We start from the raw sequence: 19785 nt of genomic DNA on the forward strand, positions 1-19785 counted from the left end.
TAGAGTTTTATGCCCATGCTGCCATGCTGGGCATCCCAGAGGAATTGTTCCCTCTCATTTCAAGTGAAATGAAAAAGCAAAGGAGAGAAGGCCTGAAAACTCAGGATCCCTCTCCATCAACAGGTAAAAAGGGTATCACAGTATCCCCTAACCACCCTACCATTCAGGATACTATTCCTGTGGTGGGAGAAACCTCTCCTGGGGTGGCACCTGTTCCAAGGGAATCATCAGCTGGAAAAGCTGGACTCCCTGAGGTGGAAGTACCTCTCTGTGGGATAACTAACATTGGTGAGAAAAAGAGCACCATTTTAGTTAACATGGAGCATCCCTCCAACCCTCCCAGAGAAACTTTAGTGCAGAAACTCTGCACTGCCTCACAACACTTAGGACAGCATCCCTGCCCTAGTGTGGAGCTGATAGGACAGCATCCCTGCCCTGCTCCAACCCAAGAGAAACAGCATCCCTGTTCTCGCTTCCAGCCATATGGACAAAGTTTTTGCCCAGCTATGGCTTTTCTGAGACAGCATCCCTGTCTGGCATTTCCATCACTACAAATAGGTTCAGTGGACAATTCCCACTGCTCTAAACTAAAACTTACTGATAGAAACTCTGAAAATACATCTTCACACTGTTGCTTAGCTAAAAAACTTCAAACAGGGTGGTTTACATCCCCACAGGGAAGTAACCATATAGTGGATGATAAAGGGAGTAACCAGTCTATTGCAGAGCTACTCTCTACTTATCACCACTTAGACAATAAAGTCTCAACTGGCCAAGGTTAGCCTTATTGTCCTTCGTTTGGGGGGGGGTTGTGTGAGAAGGTAGCCTCTTTCTAGCCTTGTTACCCCCACTTTTGGCCTGTTTGTGAGTGTATGTCAGGGTGTTTGTCACTGTTTTCACTGTCTCACTGGGATCCTGATAGCCAGGCCTCAGTGCTCATAGTGAAAACACTATGGTTTCAGTATGTTTGTTATGTGTCACTGGGATCCTGCTGGTCAGGACCCCAGTGCTCATAGGTTTGTGGCCTATATGTATGTGTCACTGGGACCCTGTCACACAGGGCCCCAGTGCTCATAGGTGTGCATGTATATGTTCCCTGTGTGGTGCCTAACTGTCTCACTGAGGCTCTGCTAACCAGAACCTCAGTGGTTATGCTCTCTCATTTATTTCAAATTGTCACTAACAGGCTAGTGACCATTTTTACCAATTTACATTGGCTTACTGGAACACCCTTATAATTCCCTAGTATATGGTACTGAGGTACCCAGGGTATTGGGGTTCCAGGAGATCCCTATGGGCTGCAGCATTTCTTTTGCCACCCATAGGGAGCTCTGACAATTCTTACACAGGCCTGCCACTGCAGCCTGAGTGAAATAACGTCCACGTTATTTCACAGCCATTTTACACTGCACTTAAGTAACTTATAAGTCACCTATATGTCTAACCTTTACCTGGTAAAGGTTAGGTGCAAAGTTACTTAGTGTGAGGGCACCCTGGCACTAGCCAAGGTGCCCCCACATTGTTCAGAGCCAATTCACTGAACTTTGTGAGTGCGGGGACACCATTACACGCGTGCACTACATATAGGTCACTACCTATATGTAGCTTCACCATGGTAACTCCGAATATGGCCATGTAACATGTCTATGATCATGGAATTGCCCCCTCTATGCCATCCTGGCATTGTTGGTACAATTCCATGATCCCAGTGGTCTGTAGCACAGACCCTGGTACTGCCAGACTGCCCTTCCTGGGGTTTCACTGCAGCTGCTGCTGCTGCCAACCCCTCAGACAGGCAGCTGCCCTCCTGGGGTCCAGCCAGGCCTGGCCCAGGATGGCAGAACAAAGAACTTCCTCTGAGAGAGGGTGTGACACCCTCTCCCTTTGGAAAATGGTGTGAAGGCAGGGGAGGAGTAGCCTCCCCCAGCCTCTGGAAATGCTTTGTTGGGCACAGATGTGCCCAATTCTGCATAAGCCAGTCTACACCGGTTCAGGGACCCCTTAGCCCCTGCTCTGGCGCGAAACTGGACAAAGGAAAGGGGAGTGACCACTCCCCTGACCTGCACCTCCCCTGGGAGGTGTCCAGAGCTCCTCCAGTGTGCTCCAGACCTCTGCCATCTTGGAAACAGAGGTGCTGCTGGCACACTGGACTGCTCTGAGTGGCCAGTGCCACCAGGTGACGTCAGAGACTCCTGCTGATAGGCTTCTTCAGGTGTTAGTAGCCTTTCCTCTCTCCTAGGTAGCCAAACCCTCTTTTCTGGCTATTTAGGGTCTCTGTCTCTGGGGAAACTTTAGATAACGAATGCAAGAGCTCATCCGAGTTCCTCTGCATCTCCCCCTTCACCTTCTGATAAGGAAACGACTGCTGACCGCGCTGGAAGCCTGCAAACCTGCAACATAGTAGCAAAGACGACTACTGCAACTCTGTAACGCTGATCCTGCCGCCTTCTCGACTGTTTTCCTGCTTGTGCATGCTGTGGGGGTAGCCTGCCTCTTCTCTGCACCAGAAGCTCCGAAGAAATCTCCCGTGGGTCGACGGAATCTTCCCCCTGCAACCGCAGGCACCAAAAAGCTGCATTACCGGTCCCTTGGGTCTCCTCTCAGCACGACGAGCGAGGTCCCTCGAATCCAGCGACTCTGTCCAAGTGACCCCCACAGTCCAGTGACTCTTCAGCCCAAGTTTGGTGGAGGTAAGTCCTTGCCTCACCTCGCTGGGCTGCATTGCTGGGAACCGCGACTTTGCAGCTACTCCGGCCCCTGTGCACTTCCGGCGGAAATCCTTTGTGCACAGCCAAGCCTGGGTCCACGGCACTCTAACCTGCATTGCACGACTTTCTAAGTTGGTCTCCGGCGACGTGGGACTCCTTGGTGCAACTTCGGCGAGCACCGTTTCACGCATCCTCGTAGTGCCTGTTTCTGGCACTTCTCCAGGTGCTACCTGCTTTAGTGAGGGCTCTTTGTCTTGCTCGACGTCCCCTCTCTCTTCAGGTCCAATTTGCGACCTCCTGGTCCCTCCTGGGCCCCAGCAGCGTCCAAAAATGCCAAACGCACGATTTGCGTCTAGAAAGGCTTGTTGGCGTCTTTTCGGCGGGAAAACAATTCTGCACGACTCTCCAAGGCGAGAGGGATCCGTCCACCAAAGGGGAAGTCTCTAGCCCTTTTCGTTCCTGCAGAAACCTCAGCTTCTTCTGTCCAGTCGAAGCTTCTTTGCACCCGCAGCTGGCATTTCCTGGGCATCCGCCCATCTCCGACTTGCTTGTGACTTTTGGACTTGGTCCCCTTGTTCCACAGGTACCCTAGATTGGAAATCCACAGTTGTTGCATTGCTGGTTTGTGTCTTTCCTGCATTATTCCTCTAACACGACTTCTTTGTCCTTAGGGGAACTTTAGTGCACTTTGCACTCACTTTTCAGGGTCTTGGGAGGGTTATTTTTCTAACTCTCACTATTTTCTAATAGTCCCAGCGACCCTCTACAAGGTCACATAGGTTTGGGGTCCATTCGTGGTTCGCATTCCACTTTTGGAGTATATGGTTTGTGTTGCCCCTCTTCCTATGTTTCCCCATTGCATCCTATTGTAACTATACATTGTTTGCACTGTTTTCTAAGACTATACTGCATATTTTTGCTATTGTGTATATATATCTTTTGTATATTTCCTATCCTCTCACTGAGGGTACACTCTAAGATACTTTGGCATATTGTCATAAAAATAAAGTACCTTTATTTTTAGTATAACTGTGTATTGTGTTTTCTTATGATATTGTGCATTTGACACTAAGTGGTACTGTAGTAGCTTCACACGTCTCCTAGTTCAGCCTAAGCTGCTCTGCTAAGCTACCATTATCTATCAGCCTAAGCTGCTAGACACCCTATACACTAATAAGGGATAACTGGGCCTGGTGCAAGGTGCAAGTACCCCTTGGTACTCACTACAAGCCAGTCCAGCCTCCTACACAGTAAGCCAATGTAAATTGGTAAAATTGGTCACTAGCCTGTTAGTGACAATTTGAAAGTAATGAGAGAGCATAACCACTGAGGTTCTGGTTAGCAGAGCCTCAGTGAGACAGTTAGGCACCACACAGGGAACATATACATGCACACCTATGAGCACTGGGGCCCTGTGTGACAGGGTCCCAGTGACACATACATATAGGCCACAAACCTATGAGCACTGGGGTCCTGACCAGCAGGATCCCAGTGACACATAACAACCATACTGAAAACATAGGCCCTCATTCTGACCCTGGCGGTCGGTGATAAAGCGGCGGCCAAGCCGCCAACAGGCCGGCGGTCTAAAATATGCAATTCTGACCCTGGCGGGAACCGCCAACACAGCCCGCCAACTTAACACTCCGACCGCCACAGCGGTACAAACAAACAGCGCGGCGGTTCCCGCCAACAGCCCTGCGGCAGACAATGTACCGCCCACCCTATTACGACCCACCAATCTGCCACCTTTTCCGGGGCGGGAGCACCGCCGATAAGAACACGGCGGAAACAGACTACGAACGGGAAAACGCTCACCTCTACGCACTCCACGCGAGATTCCGGCAGTATGGAGCCAGAGTTGCAGGTCATCCCCGCACTCCTATTCCTGCTCATATACCAGGAGCACGCCCGGCGGCGCGGAAGACATCGGTGAGTACTGCACCTACGACACAGGGGAGGGAAAAGATTACCGGCACACACCCACCCACCCACACCCACTACAACACACACATCAATGCATTCCCACAGATCACTGTCACAACCCACAAACCACCCCCCTCCGAAATAATGCAAAGACCAAAAGAAGAGATCATAAACGGGCAGATATATTGAAATATGGACACCAGTAATCCCAATTAATAAATAAACTATGTACAAAATATATACAGCTACTAAATGTAGTCCAACCACTGTCCGTGGATCACAGGGGTCCTGTGCAAAGGGGCAAGGCCCAGTCCCACGACAAGAACTCCACGGAGAGAACACTGCAGGGGCATCAGAAAGAAAATAGGACAGGCACCTCAGGGGGAAGGGAAGGGGGGGCACCTCAGCCACTTGAGTACACGACGCCAGATCCACGAGGGGACTCCATGACCACTGGCCCATCCTGGGGAGAGCAAAGCCACAGTCCAAACAGTCCATACAGTGGGTGGCCTGCCCACTGGGCCATCCTGGGGAGAGCAAAGCCACAGTCCATACAGTGGGTGGCCTGCCCACTGGGCCATCCTGGGGAGAGCAAAGCCACAGTCCATACAGTCCATACAGTGGGTGGCCTGCCCACTGGGCCATCCTGGGGAGAGCAAAGCCACAGTCCATACAGTCCATACAGTGGGTGGCCTGCCCACTGGGCCATCCTGGGGAGAGCAAAGCCACAGTCCATACAGTCCATACAGTGGGTGGCCTGCCCACTGGGCCATCCTGGGGAGAGCAAAGCCACAGTCCATACAGTCCATAACAGACCCCACTGCCACTGGAGGAGGCAAGTTGGCCAGAGGACATCCTGCAGCCCTGCCCGAGATAGATCCTGCCCTGCCACGTCTGCCAAAGGGCCAGCGGTTCTTGCCCTGAAGGGCCCAGTTCAGCGGTTCTTGAGACGGCGGGGCCCAGTTCAGCGCTCCTTGCCTTGAAGGGCCCAGTTCAGCGCTCCTTGCCTTGTAGGGCCCAGTTCAGCGCTCCTTGCCCTGAAGGGCCCAGTTCAGCGGTTCTTGAGACGGCGGGGCCCAGTTCAGCGGTTCTTGCCCTGAAGGGCCCAGTTCAGCGGTTCTTGAGACGGCGGGGCCCAGTTCAGCGCTCCTTGCCCTGAAGGGCCCAGTTCAGCGGTTCTTGAGACGGCGGGGCCCAGTTCAGCGCTCCTTGCCTTGAAGGGCCCAGTTCAGCGGTTCTTGAGACGGCGGGGCCCAGTTCAGCGCTCCTTGCCTTGTAGGGCCCAGTTCAGCGGTCCTTGCCCTGAAGGGCCCAGTTCAGCGGTTCTTGCCCTGAAGGGCCCAGTTCAGCGGTTCTTGAGACGGCGGGGCCCAGTTCAGCGCTCCTTGCCCTGAAGGGCCCAGTTCAGCGGTTCTTGAGACGCCGGGGCCCAGTTCAGCGGTTCTTGAGACGGCGGACGGTCTATGGCCAACTGCTAATTGCCTGGTGGTGCCCTCCTGGGCAGCGGGGATGGTGCTCCTTCACTGCCCACCTGGGCTGTGGGTGGTGGGGCCCTCCTGGCCAGCTGGGCTGGGTCCTCCCTGGGCAGCGGCTATGGGGGTGGTGGGCTCTCCCGGGGCAGCTGTGCCGGTTCCTCCCGGGGCAGCGGCTATGGGGGTTGTGGGCTCCTCCTGGGCAGCAGGCCTGCTGCCTGACCTCTCTGACTTGCTGCCCTTGCCCTCCTTAGTCGTGGGCCTGTGGCCCTTTCCTCCCTTTGGAGCTGTGGCTGGTGACTGTCTCTGGGTGGTGTCCGGGGGGGATGTAGAAGGCGGGCTCCTGCGGCGACCCTTCCGCCTTATGCTCCTCTTCCCAGGGGGTGGGCTGGCTGTCCCCTTGCTGCTGGGCGAAGATCCAGACATGCGGGCTGGCGGGCTCCAATACCCCTGCACCCTTGTCAAGGGGGCTGCAGGGCTGGTGGTGGCTGAGGTGCTCTTCTTACCCCGACGAGAAGGAGGGGGGGGCTCAGGGTCAGGAAAGAAGTTAGTAGTGGCGAGGAAGAGCTTCTTGGGACAATGGAGAGTGGTAGGTACAGTGGGAATGGGAGTGGAGGGAGAGGATGTGGTTGTAGGTGAGTCACGTTTGCTGTCTTTGGGTGCAGGTGCAGGAGGGATAGGCTGTCGTGAGGTGGATGGCTGTTGGGTGGGTGGGTGGCTGCGTTTGTGTGGTGTGGAAGAGGGGGTGACAGACACAGTGGGAGAGGACACAGGGGACGTGTAAATGGCAGTGGGGGTGGTGACTGCACGTGTGCGGACTGGAGTGGAGGGTGTGCTGGTGATGGAAACACTGGCTGATGGTGAGGTGAATGGAGGTGTGAGTGTAGACGTCACAGGGAGGGAGGAGGGAGACGAGGAGGTGGGGGTCACAGAGGTGGTAGTGACTGTTGGCATGTCTGCATCGGAATGTTGCGTGTGTGAATGTCTGCGTGATCTGTGGTGCTTATGTTTGGATGAGCTTCTCTTGGGTGTTGAGGTGTGTGCAGGCTGGTCTGATGGTGTGGGTGGGACAGGCAGAGGAACAGGAGACTGGGAGGAGGGAGTTAGTAGAGGCAGGCAGGAGACAGGGACAATGGCTGCCGTCAGTGCTGAGGCCAGAGCCTGGAACGATCGCTGATGGGCAGCCTGACCCGAATGAATGCCCTCCAGGTACGCATTGCTGCGATGAACCTCCCTCTCCACCCCCTGGATGGCATTCAAAAGGGTAGTCTGCCCAACAATGAGCGTTCGGAGGAGGTCAATGACCTCCTCACTGAGGGCAGCGGGGGTAACAGGGGCAGGGCCTGAGGTGCCTGGGGCGAAGGAGATGCCCGGCTTCCTGGCAGAGCGGGCACGGGGCGAACGCTGAGGGGCTGCTGGGAGGGCGGAGATGGTGCGCTGGGTGGCGGCTGTACCTGTAATGGCGGGGGGCACGGATGGTGCCACCCCCGCAAGGGAGCCCCCTTCCGAGGACGTGTCCGTGTCGCTGCAGGGTCCAGTCGTCCCCGTCGTGGAGCTCCCCTCGCCCTCCGTCTCACTGGTCCAGTCTGACTCTGTGGCATGGCCCTCCTGGGCCATGTGAGATGCAGCTCCCTCCTGCCCCGATGCCACTTCTCCTCCGCCTGATGATGCTGATGCACACAAGCACAGAAAGACAAACAAAAAGGGGGGGGGGGGGAGAGAAATAAAGGGATATTGAGTACATGGATCTCCGGTACAGTTAGCGGACATGACAGACACAGATGCCCCCTGCACTAAGTTGCGCACTTGGGGTACGCTACGCATTCCGTGGAACATGCCCTACACGCCTAGAGTTGACAACTGCACCCATGGATGACACGGCCCAGGGATGGCTGTACTGACAAACTACTGAGGGTGGTGGCTGGGGACACAGGGGCTTACGGGGGTGCCCAGCCTACAGATATCGCCCTGGCCTAGGGGGACCCCCAGCCCTCCTCCCCCACCCAGACACCTCCACTGCGCGACAACAGAGTAGATAATGCTTGTACTCACCCCCTTGTGTCTGCTGTGCTGCCCTCACGCGCCCATCCAATTCAGGGTAGGCCACCGCCAGGATCCGGAACATCAGGGGGCTCAGTTGACGGCAGGCACCCCGCCTACGTTGGGAGGCCATCCCCAGCAGAGACTCGGCGGTCTTCTTGGTCCCGCGGCGGATGTCCTCCCACCTCTTGCGGCAGTGGGTGCCCCGTCGATGGTGGACCCCCAGGGCCCGGACTTCCTTGGCGATGGCACGCCAAATCCCGATCTTCTCATGGGCGCGGACCTATGTGACACGTACAGGGAGGGAGAAATACCACGTTCAAGTTTCTCAGCATTTTCCTTTCCAGTGGCCCAACGCCCCCCATCCCCGCCAGGCCCCCCGCCATGCCCCCCGCCATGCCCAACATGCCCCCCATCCCCGCCAGGCCCCCCGCCAGGCCCAACATGCCCCCCATCCCCGCCAGGCCCCCCGCCATGCCCCCCGCCATGCCCAACATGCCCCCCATCCCCGCCAGGCCCCCCGCCATGCCCCCCGCCAGGCCCAACATGCCCCCCCATCCCCGCCAGGCCCCCCGCCAGGCCCCCAAGCCAGCCAGTGGCCCCAAATCCATATTGAATTAAACTCACTTGTTGGTCTGGAGGACCGTAGAGTAGCGCATACTGGGGGAGGACCCCATCCACAAGTTTCTCCAACTCCTCTCCAGTGAAGGCAGGGGCCCTTTCCCCAGGCGCAGCAGCCATTGTCCCTTCCAGACCGAGGTCACAGCAACACTTGCAGTATAGGTCCTCTCCTGTGAAAGTTTAAGTCGCAAGTGGATAAGTAGATAGAAAATGGCGGTCACGTCCGCGGCGGTGCGTACCGCGGCGGTGCGTCCCGCCACCGCCGGCGCCCTTCGCCATTGGCTCCTGAAACCCATAGGCTTCAATGTTAACCAATGCGGCTTTGCGCCGCGGTCTTCGCCCGCCGCCCGCCGCGGTGTGCCACGCCAGCGCATTGACCTCACATCCCATTGTCACACTTCACAGGTCAGGCAGCCGCCATTTCCAGGGCCCACATGGCTCAATTTCAACTGCGTCACACAGGCCTAGGCCTTGCATAGCCACTCAGACACGCCATTCACTGCATAGAGAATCGTATACTGTGCTAGCTGTGAGTACGTACCTGTGGGTTGCTTGACTGTGTGCTCCATGTTGTCCTTCCTAGGCACCGTCCGCTGGGTTGGGCGAGGAGACGGATGAATCCTCCCGTGTACCGACCGCTGGTGGACCTGTCGACAATGGAAGAACGCCACATTATCCTGACCTACCGTCTTAACCGTGCCACTATCCATGAACTGTGTGCCCAGCTGGAGCCCGACCTGATGTCCCCCATCCGCCAACCCACAGGGATTCCCCCTCTGGTGCAGGTCATGTCAGTACTACATTTCTTGGCAAGTGGGTCATTTCAGACAACCGTGGGAATTGCTTCTGGGATGTCTCAGCCCATGTTTTCGAAGGTGTTATCCAGAGTGTTGTCTGCCCTGATGAAATCCGTGAGGAACTACATCATTTTCCCTGAGGTGGGCGAATTGGCTACAGTGAAGGGTGATTTCTACGCCCTTGGACATATTCCCAACGTAATTGGTGCCATTGATGGGACCCATGTGGCTTTGGTTCCCCCAAGAGACAGGGAGCAGGTGTACAGGAACAGAAAAAATTACCATTCAATGAACATCCAGGTGGTGTGTTTGGCTGACCAGTACATCTCGCATGTAAATGCCAAATTCCCAGGGTCAGTGCATGACGCCTACATCCTCAGGAATAGCAGCATCCCTTACGTGATGGAACAGCTACAGAGACACCGTGTATGGCTAGTGGGGGACTCTGGGTACCCCAACCTGTCGTGGCTACTGACCCCAGTAAGGAATCCCCGGACCAGGGCAGAGGAACTGTACAATGAGGCCCATGGGCGTACTAGGAGGGTGATCGAACGCACCTTTGGCCTCCTAAAGGCCAGGTTTAGGTGCCTGCATATGACAGGTGGATCCCTAATGTACTCACCTAAGAAGGTGTGTCACATCATCGTGGCCTGCTGCATGCTTCACAACCTGGCTTTGCGCCGCCAGGTGCCTTTCCTGCAGGAGGATGGTCGAGACGGTGGTGTTGTGGCAGCGGTGGAACCTGAGGAGAGTGACGAGGAGGAAGACGACGGGGCTGAAACAGACAACAGGGACAGAATCATTGAACAGTACTTCCAATAGGACACAGACAACATTTCAAAGATAATTTAGTAAAAGTTAACTACTCTCCAGCATCTCTGCTGCCTGTCTATTTGCCCCAGTGTATGATGACTGAGTTTTGGCTTTTCCCTCCCTATTTCAGATCTGGGGTCCCCACTACGAGTCCTGTGCTTCGTTTCCCCATGGACTACAGCTTTGTGGCAGCTGTTTGTTGACTTCACCATGTACAAGGACATATTTGCACTGTCATGTCAATTACAATCTATTGAAATCACAGCCAGACTCCAGATATTTTGGTGCAAAATAGGTGTTTATTTAAGTGCTCAAAATGGGATGGGTGGTTTCAAGTGGGTGGGGGCTATGGTGAAGGAATGTCCATGGCAGAGTCCAGAGTAACAGTCACACAGGTGCATTGTCCAGAGGCCTGTGGAGAGATGGAGCATGGGCAGTTCAAGGATGGACAGGGTGACTATGTGGGACAGTGGGATGACATCAGGTGGTATCCATTGCTGGCGGGGGTCTTGACATCCTACTCTGTCTTCTTGCGAGATCTCAGGGCCCTCTTGCGGGGTGGTTCTTCTCCTGCAGGAGGTGGGGGTCTGGTGGGCTGCTGCTGTGCGGGGGCCTCCTGTCCACTAGCGCCGGCGGAGGTGGTTGGCTGTTCTTGGTCCAGGCTAGTGGCAGGGGCCCTTGGGTGTTGTTCAGTGTCCGCCCTGTTGTTGACGAGGTCCTGCAGCAGCCCTACCATGGTAACCAGGGTGGTGTTGATGGCTCTGATGTCCTCCCTGTACCCCCGATAGTGTTCCTCCTGCAGCACCTGGATCTCCTGGAACCGGGCCAGTACCGTCGCCATCGTCTCCTGGGAGCGGTTGTATGCTCCCATGATGGTGGTGAGGACCTCGTGGAGAGTGGGTTCCCTGGGCCTCTCCTCCCCCCCCTGTCGCACAGCTGCCCTCCGAGTTCCCCTGTTTCCCTGGGCCTCTGCCGCCTGGCCGGTGTGCCCACTACCACTGCCCCCAGGTCCCTGTTGTTGTTGGGGTGGTGGGTTATCCTGGGTGCCCTGTAGTGGTAGACACACCGCAGATTGACGTGCCCTGGAGACAGAGGCATGGGCCCGCTGGGTGGGAGCTGTGCTGGTGTTCCCAGAGGGGTTTGGGTCTGTAGTGGCCTGGGCCTGTGTGAGGGGAACCGACTGTCCAGAGGTCCCCGATGGTCCGGGCTGGTCATCGGTGTCCAGGTCGACAGAGCTGCTGTCATCGCTGACGGCCTCTTGGGTGGGGGGTGTGGAGAATTCTGGCCCCTCCGCCGCGGTGTGTTGACGGTCGGGTCCTGCAGGGGTATAGAGGTATGGTTATAGTTTCAATGTGTGGCATATGGGTGTATCTGTGGGTTCTCGTGTCCCCAAGTGCTGGCATTCGTGTGTGGGGGCTTTGGTGAGGGTGGCTTGTGGGGGGGATGTGTATATGCATTGGGCATGCTTTGGTGATGGGTGTCCATGCTTAGTGGACGCATGCAGGCCTAGGTTTTGGGATGTGTGGGTTGTGATGGTGAGACATTGGCGGGGAATAGGTGTGCTGGGGGTGGGGGTGAGGATGGTGGTGGGGGTGAGGATGGTGGTGGGGGTGAGGGTGGGGGTGACGATGGGGGTGGGGGTGAGGGTGGGGTTCGAGGATGGGGGTGAGGTTTGGGGTCTGATTTGGCATGCAGGTGGGGGGGAAGCAGTATTGAAGCTTCAACTTACCAGTATCCATTCCTCCGCCGACTCCTGCGAGGCCGTCAGGATGCAGGATGTTCAAGACTTCCTCCTCCCATGATGTGAATTGTGGGGGTTGAGGTGGGGGTCCTCCGCCAGTCTTCTGCACGGCGATGTTGTGCCTGGATACCATGGAACGCACCTTCCCCCGTAGGTCGTTCCATCGCTTCCTGATGTCTTCCCGATTTCTGGGGTGCTGTCCCACTGCGTTGACCCTGTCGACAATCCTCTGCCATAGCTCCGTCCTCCGGGCAATGCTGGTGTATTGTATCTGTGTGCCGAACAGCTGGGGCTCTACCCGAACGATTTCCTCCACCATGACCCTGAGTTCTTCGTCTGTGAAGCGGGGTTGTCTTTGGGGTGCCATGGGGTGGTGTGTATGATGTGTGGGGTGGAGTATGTGTATTTAAGTGAGTTGAGTGTGGTGGTGTGTGTTGTTTTGTGTGTGGATAGTGTGTGGGTGATGGTGTTGAGTGGCTGTGGCTGTTATTTTTTGGATGCTGGTGTCTCGCTCTTGCCTTCTTGACGAATTTTTTAGCGTAGGGGTTTGTGGGTGATGTGGGTGTGTGTTTTATATTGTATTGTGTGTGTGGGAGTGGTGTGTGTATGTGTATCAGGTGTGTGGGATTCAAATCGTCCAATGTGGCTGAGTTTTGTTCGTTTGTGTGTATTCTGACCGCGGCGGTGTGTCCCGCCAATGGAATACCGCGTTTGAATGACCGCCGCGTGGATTCGTGGGTCGTAATGGGATGGGCGTATTTCTGTTGGCGTGGCGGTGGAGGTTTGGTCACCTCCACCTTTCCGCCGACCGCTGGTCTGGCGGTCTGTTGTGGCGGTCGGATTTTCGGAGGTTTGCCTTCTGCGGGTCAGAATGACCGTGGCGGGTTTCCGCGACCGCGGCGGGATTATGGAGGATTTCTGACCGGCGGTAGGCGCCTTTTACCGCCGAGGTCAGAATGACCACCATAGTGTTTTCACTATGAGCACTGAGGCCTGGCTATCAGGATCCCAGTGAGACAGTGAAAACAGTGACAAACACCCTGACGTACACTCACAAACAGGCCAAAAGTGGGGGTAACAAGGCTAGAAAGAGGCTACCTTCTCACAATAGTTCCCCCTTATAAGGAGGGGGATGACATTAACAAGTGGTTTGCTGCACTTGAGAGGGCCTGTGTTGTACAGGATGTCCCTCAAAGGCAGTGGGCTGCTATCCTATGGCTATCATTTAGTGGAAAAGGTAGGGATAGGCTCCTTACTGTGAAAGAAAGTGAGGCAAATGATTTCAAAGTTCTTAAGAATGCACTCCTGGATGGTTATGGCTTAACCACTGAACAGTACAGGATGAAGTTCAGAGAAACCAAAAAGGAGTCTTCACAAGACTGGGTAGACTTTGTTGACCATTCAGTGAAGGCCTTGGAGGGGTGGTTACATGGCAGTAAAGTTACTGATTATGAAAGCCTGTATAACTTAATCCTGAGAGAGCATATTCTTAATAATTGTGTATCTGATTTGTTACACCAGTACCTCTCTAGACTCTGATCTGACCTCTCCCCAAGAATTGGGAAAGAAGGCAGACAAATGGGTCAGAACAAGGGTGAACAGAAAAGTTCATACAGGTGGTGACAAGGATGGCAAGAAGAAAGATGGTGAGAAATCTCAAGATAAGCATGGGGATAAGGGTAAAACCAAAGATCCCACTTCAAATCTTAAACACTCTTCAGTGGGTGGGGATAAAACAAATTCTTTCTCTTCTTCTCAACCTACACAATTTAAAAAGCCTTGGTGCTTTGTGTGTAAAAACAGAGGCCATAGGCCAGGGGATAAGTCCTGTCCAGGTAAACCCCCTGAGCCTACCACCACTAATACATCAAGCTCTAGTGCCCCTAGCAGTAGTGGTACTAGTGGTGGGACTGCTGGCAACAGTCAAGTTAAGGGTGTAGTTGGGTTCACTTATGGGTCCATAATAGAAACTGGGGTAGTCAGTCCCAAGACAGTTTCTGTCACATCTAGTGGCATTGGCCTTGCCACACTGGCTGCTTGTCCCCTTACAATGGATAAGTACAGGCAGACAGTTTCAATAAATGGTGTTGAGGCCTTGGCCTACAGGGACACAGGTGCCAGTATCACTTTGATGACTGAAAACCTAGTGCATCCTGAACAACACATCATTGGACAACAGTATAAGATTATTGATGTCCATAACTCCACTAAGTTTCTTCCCTTAGCTATAATTTAGTTTAGTTGGGGTGGAGTTACTGGCCCTAAGCAGGTGGTAGTATCACCTAGCTTACCTGTAGATTGTCTCTTAGGTAATGACCTAGAGGCCTCAGGTTGGGCTGATGTAGAGTTTTATGCCCATGCAACCATGCTGGGCATCCCAGAGGAATTTTTCCCTCTCATTTCTACTGAAATGAAAAAGCAAAGGAGAGAAGGCCTAAAAACTCAGGTTCCCTCCCCAACAACAGGTAAAAAGGGTATCACAGTATCCCCTAACCACCCTGCCAATCAGGATATCATTCCTGTGGTGGGAGAAACCTCTCTTGGGGTGGCACCTGTTCCAGGGAAATCATCAGCTGGCAAAGCTGTACTCCCTGAGGTAGAAGTACCTCTCTGTGGGATAACTAACATTGGTGAGAAAAAGGGCACCATTTTAGTTAACATGGAGCCTCCCTCCAACCCTCCCAGAGAAACTTTAGTGCAGAAACCCTGCACTGCCTCACAACACTTAGGACAGCCTCCCTGCCCTAGTGTGGAGCTCATAGGACAGCATCCCTGCCCTGCTCCAACTCAAGAGAAACAGCATCCCTGTTCTCTCTTCCAGCCATATGGACAAAGTTTTTGCCCAGCTATGGCTCTACTGAGACAGCTTCCCTGTCTGGCATTTTCATCACTACAAATAGGTTCAGTGGACAATTCCCACTGCTGTAAAATAAAACTTACTGATAGAAACTCTGAAACTACATCTTCACATTGTTGCTTAGCTAAAAAACTTCAAACAGGGTGGTTTACATCCCCACAGGGAAGTAACCATATTGTGGATGATAAAGGGAGTAACCAGTCTATTGCAGAGCTACTCTCTACTTATCACCACTTAGACAATAAAGTCTCAACTGGCCAAGGTTAGCCTTATTGTCCTTCGTTTTGGGGGGGGGGGGGTTGTGTGAGAAAGTAGCCTCTTTCTAGCCTTGTTACCCCCACTTTCGGCCTGTTTGTGAGTGTATGTCAGGGTGTTTTCACTGTCTCACTGGGATCTTGCTAGCCAGGGCCCAGTGCTCATAGTGAAAACCCTATGTTTTCAGTATGTTTGTTATGTGTCACTGGGACCCTGCTAGCCAGGACCCCAGTGCTCATAGGTTTGTGACCTATATGTATGTGTTCCCTGTGTGGTGCCTAACTGTCTCACTGAGGCTCTGCTAATCAGAACCTCAGTGGTTATGCTCTCTCATTTCTTTCCAAATTGTCACTAACAGGCTAGTGACCAATTTCACCAATTCACATTGGCATACTGGAACACCCTTATAATTCCCTAGTATATGGTACTGAGGTACCCAGGGTATTGGGGTTCCAGGAGATCCCTATGGGCTGCAGCATTTCTTTTGCCACCCATAGGGAGCTCTGACAATTCTTACACAGGCCTGCCACTGCAGCCTGAGTGAAATAACGTCCACGTTATTTCACAGCCATTTACCACTGCACTTAAGTAACTTATAAGTCACCTATATGTCTTTACCTGGTAAAGGTTCGGTGCTAAGTTACTTAGTGTGTGGGCACCCTGGCACTAGCCAAGGTGCCCCCACATTGTTCAGGGCAAATTCCCCAGACTTTGTGAGTGCGGGGACACCATTACACGCGTGCACTGTACATAGGTCACTACCTATGTACAGCGTCACAATGGTAACTCCGAACATGGCCATGTAACATGTCTAAGATCATGGAATTGTCACCCCAATGCCATTCTGGCATTGGGAAGACAATTCCATGATCCCCCCGAGTCTCTAGCACAGACCCGGGTGCTGCCAAACTACCTTTCCCGGGGTTTCACTGCAGCTGCTGCCAACCCCTCAGACAGGTTTCTGTCCTCCTGGGGTCCAGCCAGGCTTGGCCCAGGAAGGCAGAACGAAGGACTTCCTCAGAGAGAGGGTGTTACACCCTCTCCCTTTGGGAAAAGGTGTCAGGGCTGGGGAGGAGTAGCCTCCCCCAGCCTCTGGAAATGCTTTGATGGGCACAGATGGTGCCCATCTCTGCATAAGCCAGTCTACACTGGTTCAGGGATCCCCCAGCCCTGCTCTGGCGCGAAACTGGACAAGGGAAAGGGGAGTGACCACTCCCCTAACCTGCACCTTCCCTGGGAGGTGCCCAGAGCTCCTCCAGTGTGCTCCAGACCTCTGCCATCTTGGAAACAGCGGTGCTGCTGGCACACTGGACTGCTCTGAGTGGCCATTGCCAGCAGGTGACGTCAGAGACTCCTTCTGATAGGCTCTTACCTGTGTTGCTAGCATATCCTCCTTCCTAAGTAGCCAAACCTCCTTTTCTGGCTATTTAGGGTCTCTGCTTTGGGGAATTCTTTAGATAACGAATGCAAGAGCTCATCAGAGTTCCTCTGCATCTCTCTCTTCACCTTCTGCCAAGGAATCGACCGCTGACTGCTCTGGACGCCTGCAAAACCACAACAAAGTAGCAAAGACGACTACTGCAACCTTGTAACACTGATCCGGCCGCCTTCTCGACTGTTTTCCTGGTGGTGCATGCTGTGGGGGTAGTCTGCCTCCTCTCTGCACTAGAAGCTCCAAAGAAATCTCCCGTGGGTCGACGGACTCTTCCCCCTGCAACCGCAGGCAACAAAAGACTGCATCACTGGTCCTCTGGGTCCCCTCTCAGCACGACGAGCGTGGTCCCTGGAACTCAGCAACTCTGTCCAAGTGACTCCCACAGTCCAGTGACTCTTCAGTCCAAGTTTGGTAGAGGTAAGTCCTTGCCTCACCACGCTAGACTGCATTGCTGGGTACCGCGTGATTTGCAGCTGCTCCGGCTCCTGTGCACTCTTCCAGGATTTCCTTTGTGCACAGCCAAGCCTGGGTCCCCGACACTCTAACCTGCAGTGCACAACCTTCTGAGTTGTCCTCCGGCGTTGTGGGATCTTCTTTTGTGACTTCGGGTGAGCTCCAGTTCACTCCTCTTTGTAGTGCCTGTTCCGGCTCTTCTGCGGGTGCTGCCTGCTTCTGTGAGGGCTCCCTGTCTTGCTGGGCGCCCCCTCTGTCTCCTCACGCAATTGGCGACATCCTGGTCCCTCCTGGGCCACAGCAGCATCCAAAAACCCTAACTGCGACCCTTGCAGCTAGCAAGGCTTGTTTGCGGTCTTTCTGCGTGGAAACACCTCTGCAAGCTTCTTCACGACGTGGGACATCCATCCTCCAAAGGGGAAGTTCCTAGTCCTCTTCGTTCTTGCAGAATCCACAGCTTCTACCATCCGGTGGCAGCTTCTTTGCACCCTCAGCTGGCATTTCCTGGGCACCTGCCCCATCTCGACTTTGTCGCGACTCTTGGACTTGGTCCCCTTGTTCCACAGGTACTCTCGTCAGGAAATCCACCTTTGTTGCATTGCTGGTGTTGGTCTTCCTTGCAGAATTCCCCTATCACGACTTCTGTGCTCTCTGTGGAATATAGGTGCACTTTACACCTACTTTTTAGGGTCTTGGGGTGGGGTATTTTTCCAACCCCCACTGTTTTCTTACAGTCCCAGCGACCCTCTACAAGCTCACATAGGTTTGGGGTCCATTCGTGGTTCGCATTCCACTTTTGGAGTATATGGTTTGTGTTGCCCCTATACCTATGTGCTCCCATTGCAATCTATTGTGACTATACATTGCTCGCATTACTTCCTTTTGCTATTACTGCATATTTTTGGTATTGTGTATATATATCTTGTGTATATTTGCTATCCTCATATTGAGGGTACTCACTGAGATTCTTTTGGCATATTGTCATAAAAATAAAGTACCTTTATTTTTAGTATATCTGTGTATTGTGTTTTCTTATGATATTGTGCATATGACACCAGTGGTATAGTAGGAGCTTTACATGTCTCCTAGTTCAGCCTAAGCTGCTAGAAACACCTCTTCTACACTAATAAGGGATACCTGGACCTGGTGCAGAGTGTAAGTACCCCTTGGTACCCACTACAAGCCAGTCCAGCCTCCTACAGTCTGAAATCCAGTTTATATCAGCATGAGAGAACCCATACTGGGTACAAACCATATCAGTGTTCTAAATGCCAGAAAACCTTTAGTCGGAAAATAACTGTCACTTACCATGATAGAATTCACACTGGGAAAAAACCATATCAGTGCTCTGAATGCTGGAAAAGCTTCAGTCAGAAATCTGGTCTCACTCAACATGAGAGAACTCACACAGGAGAAAAACCATATCAGTGCTCTGAATGACAAAAAAACTTCAAGCACAAATGGATTCTAACAGTGCATGAGAGAATCCACACCGGGCAAAAGCCTTATCGGTGCTCTGAATGCAACAAAAGATTCAGGCAGAAAACCCGGCTCTCTCAACATGAGCGCACACACTGGTGAAAAGCCTTATCCATGCACTAAATGCCAGAAAAGCTTCAATCTCACTCAACATAAGAGAATTCACACTGGGTACAAACCTTATCAGTGCTCAGAGTGCCAACAAAGCTTCAGTTGTAAGGCCAGTCTCATTCGACACATGAGAATCCACACAGGGGAAGAACCTTATCAGTGCTCTGAATGCTGGAAAAGCTTCAGTCAGAAATCTGGTCTTACTTGCCACAAGAGAACTCACACTAGACAAAACCTTGTAGTTGTTCTAAATGCCAGACAAGCATCAGCTGGAGATTCAGTTTGATTCAACAGAAGAGAACGCACAACGAGAAATAAAGGATCATTTATCTCAATCTGACAAAAACTTCATTTGTAAAAGCATCCTATCTACATGAGTTAGACAATGTAGGTGAATAAAAGGTACTTACTGTCAACCCTGGGAAGGAGGTTTCAGCATTACAAAACCTTCACATGAAGAAACCACAAAGATATAAATCCATCAGTTCCTACACACTGTCTACTCAGAAAAGCATGCATTGAAGGATGGAAATGGTTGAATTAAACGCATTCCTCAGTCACTATTTGTGGCCTCATTCCATTCAGTGTGTTTTGCTCCCTGCGTGCCATTGAGCCATGGCACCAACCCACAAGGTAAAGTTCACCCTGAACTTTGAAGCCACACCGCTATGATTTGGAATGTAAATAACCTCAGACTGTTTTCAGCCTTAATAAGCTGCAGTAGGAGTCCATTTGTCTTAAGTCTCTATGGGACCTGCGTCTGTTGATGTCTTTGCCACTTAGGGCTGATCATTGAGAACAACTAAAAGTGCTGGAAGGACTGGTAGTTAATCTCTGTAATGTTCCACGACCTCATTCTCCAGTGTTTGTACTACTAAAGACAAAGCCAACCAATTTCAAATCATTCTTCAATCAGTCATAATTTATAGAGCGCAGCTACTCCCCCGTAAGGGTCTCAAGGCACTGTTGGGGGTCGATCCTCTGTGCTTCAGTCGAAGAGCTAGGTCTTGAGGTCCTTTCTGAATTGAGGTAATGACGGTGACTGCCTGAGGTGAAGAGCCAAGGTGTTAGTTTTTT

General features: G+C 53.0%; 1 pseudogene; it reads left to right on the top strand.

Annotated features, from left to right (window-relative positions):
• The window catches only part of LOC138288394 (zinc finger protein 157-like), a 37302-nt pseudogene extending 18159 nt beyond the window's left edge, over positions 1 to 19143 (top strand).
• The last annotated feature ends 642 nt before the right edge of the window (positions 19144 to 19785 follow it).

Source organism: Pleurodeles waltl, chromosome 4_1, assembly GCF_031143425.1.
Source record: "Pleurodeles waltl isolate 20211129_DDA chromosome 4_1, aPleWal1.hap1.20221129, whole genome shotgun sequence".
NCBI classification, from domain to species: Eukaryota; Metazoa; Chordata; class Amphibia; order Caudata; family Salamandridae; genus Pleurodeles; species Pleurodeles waltl.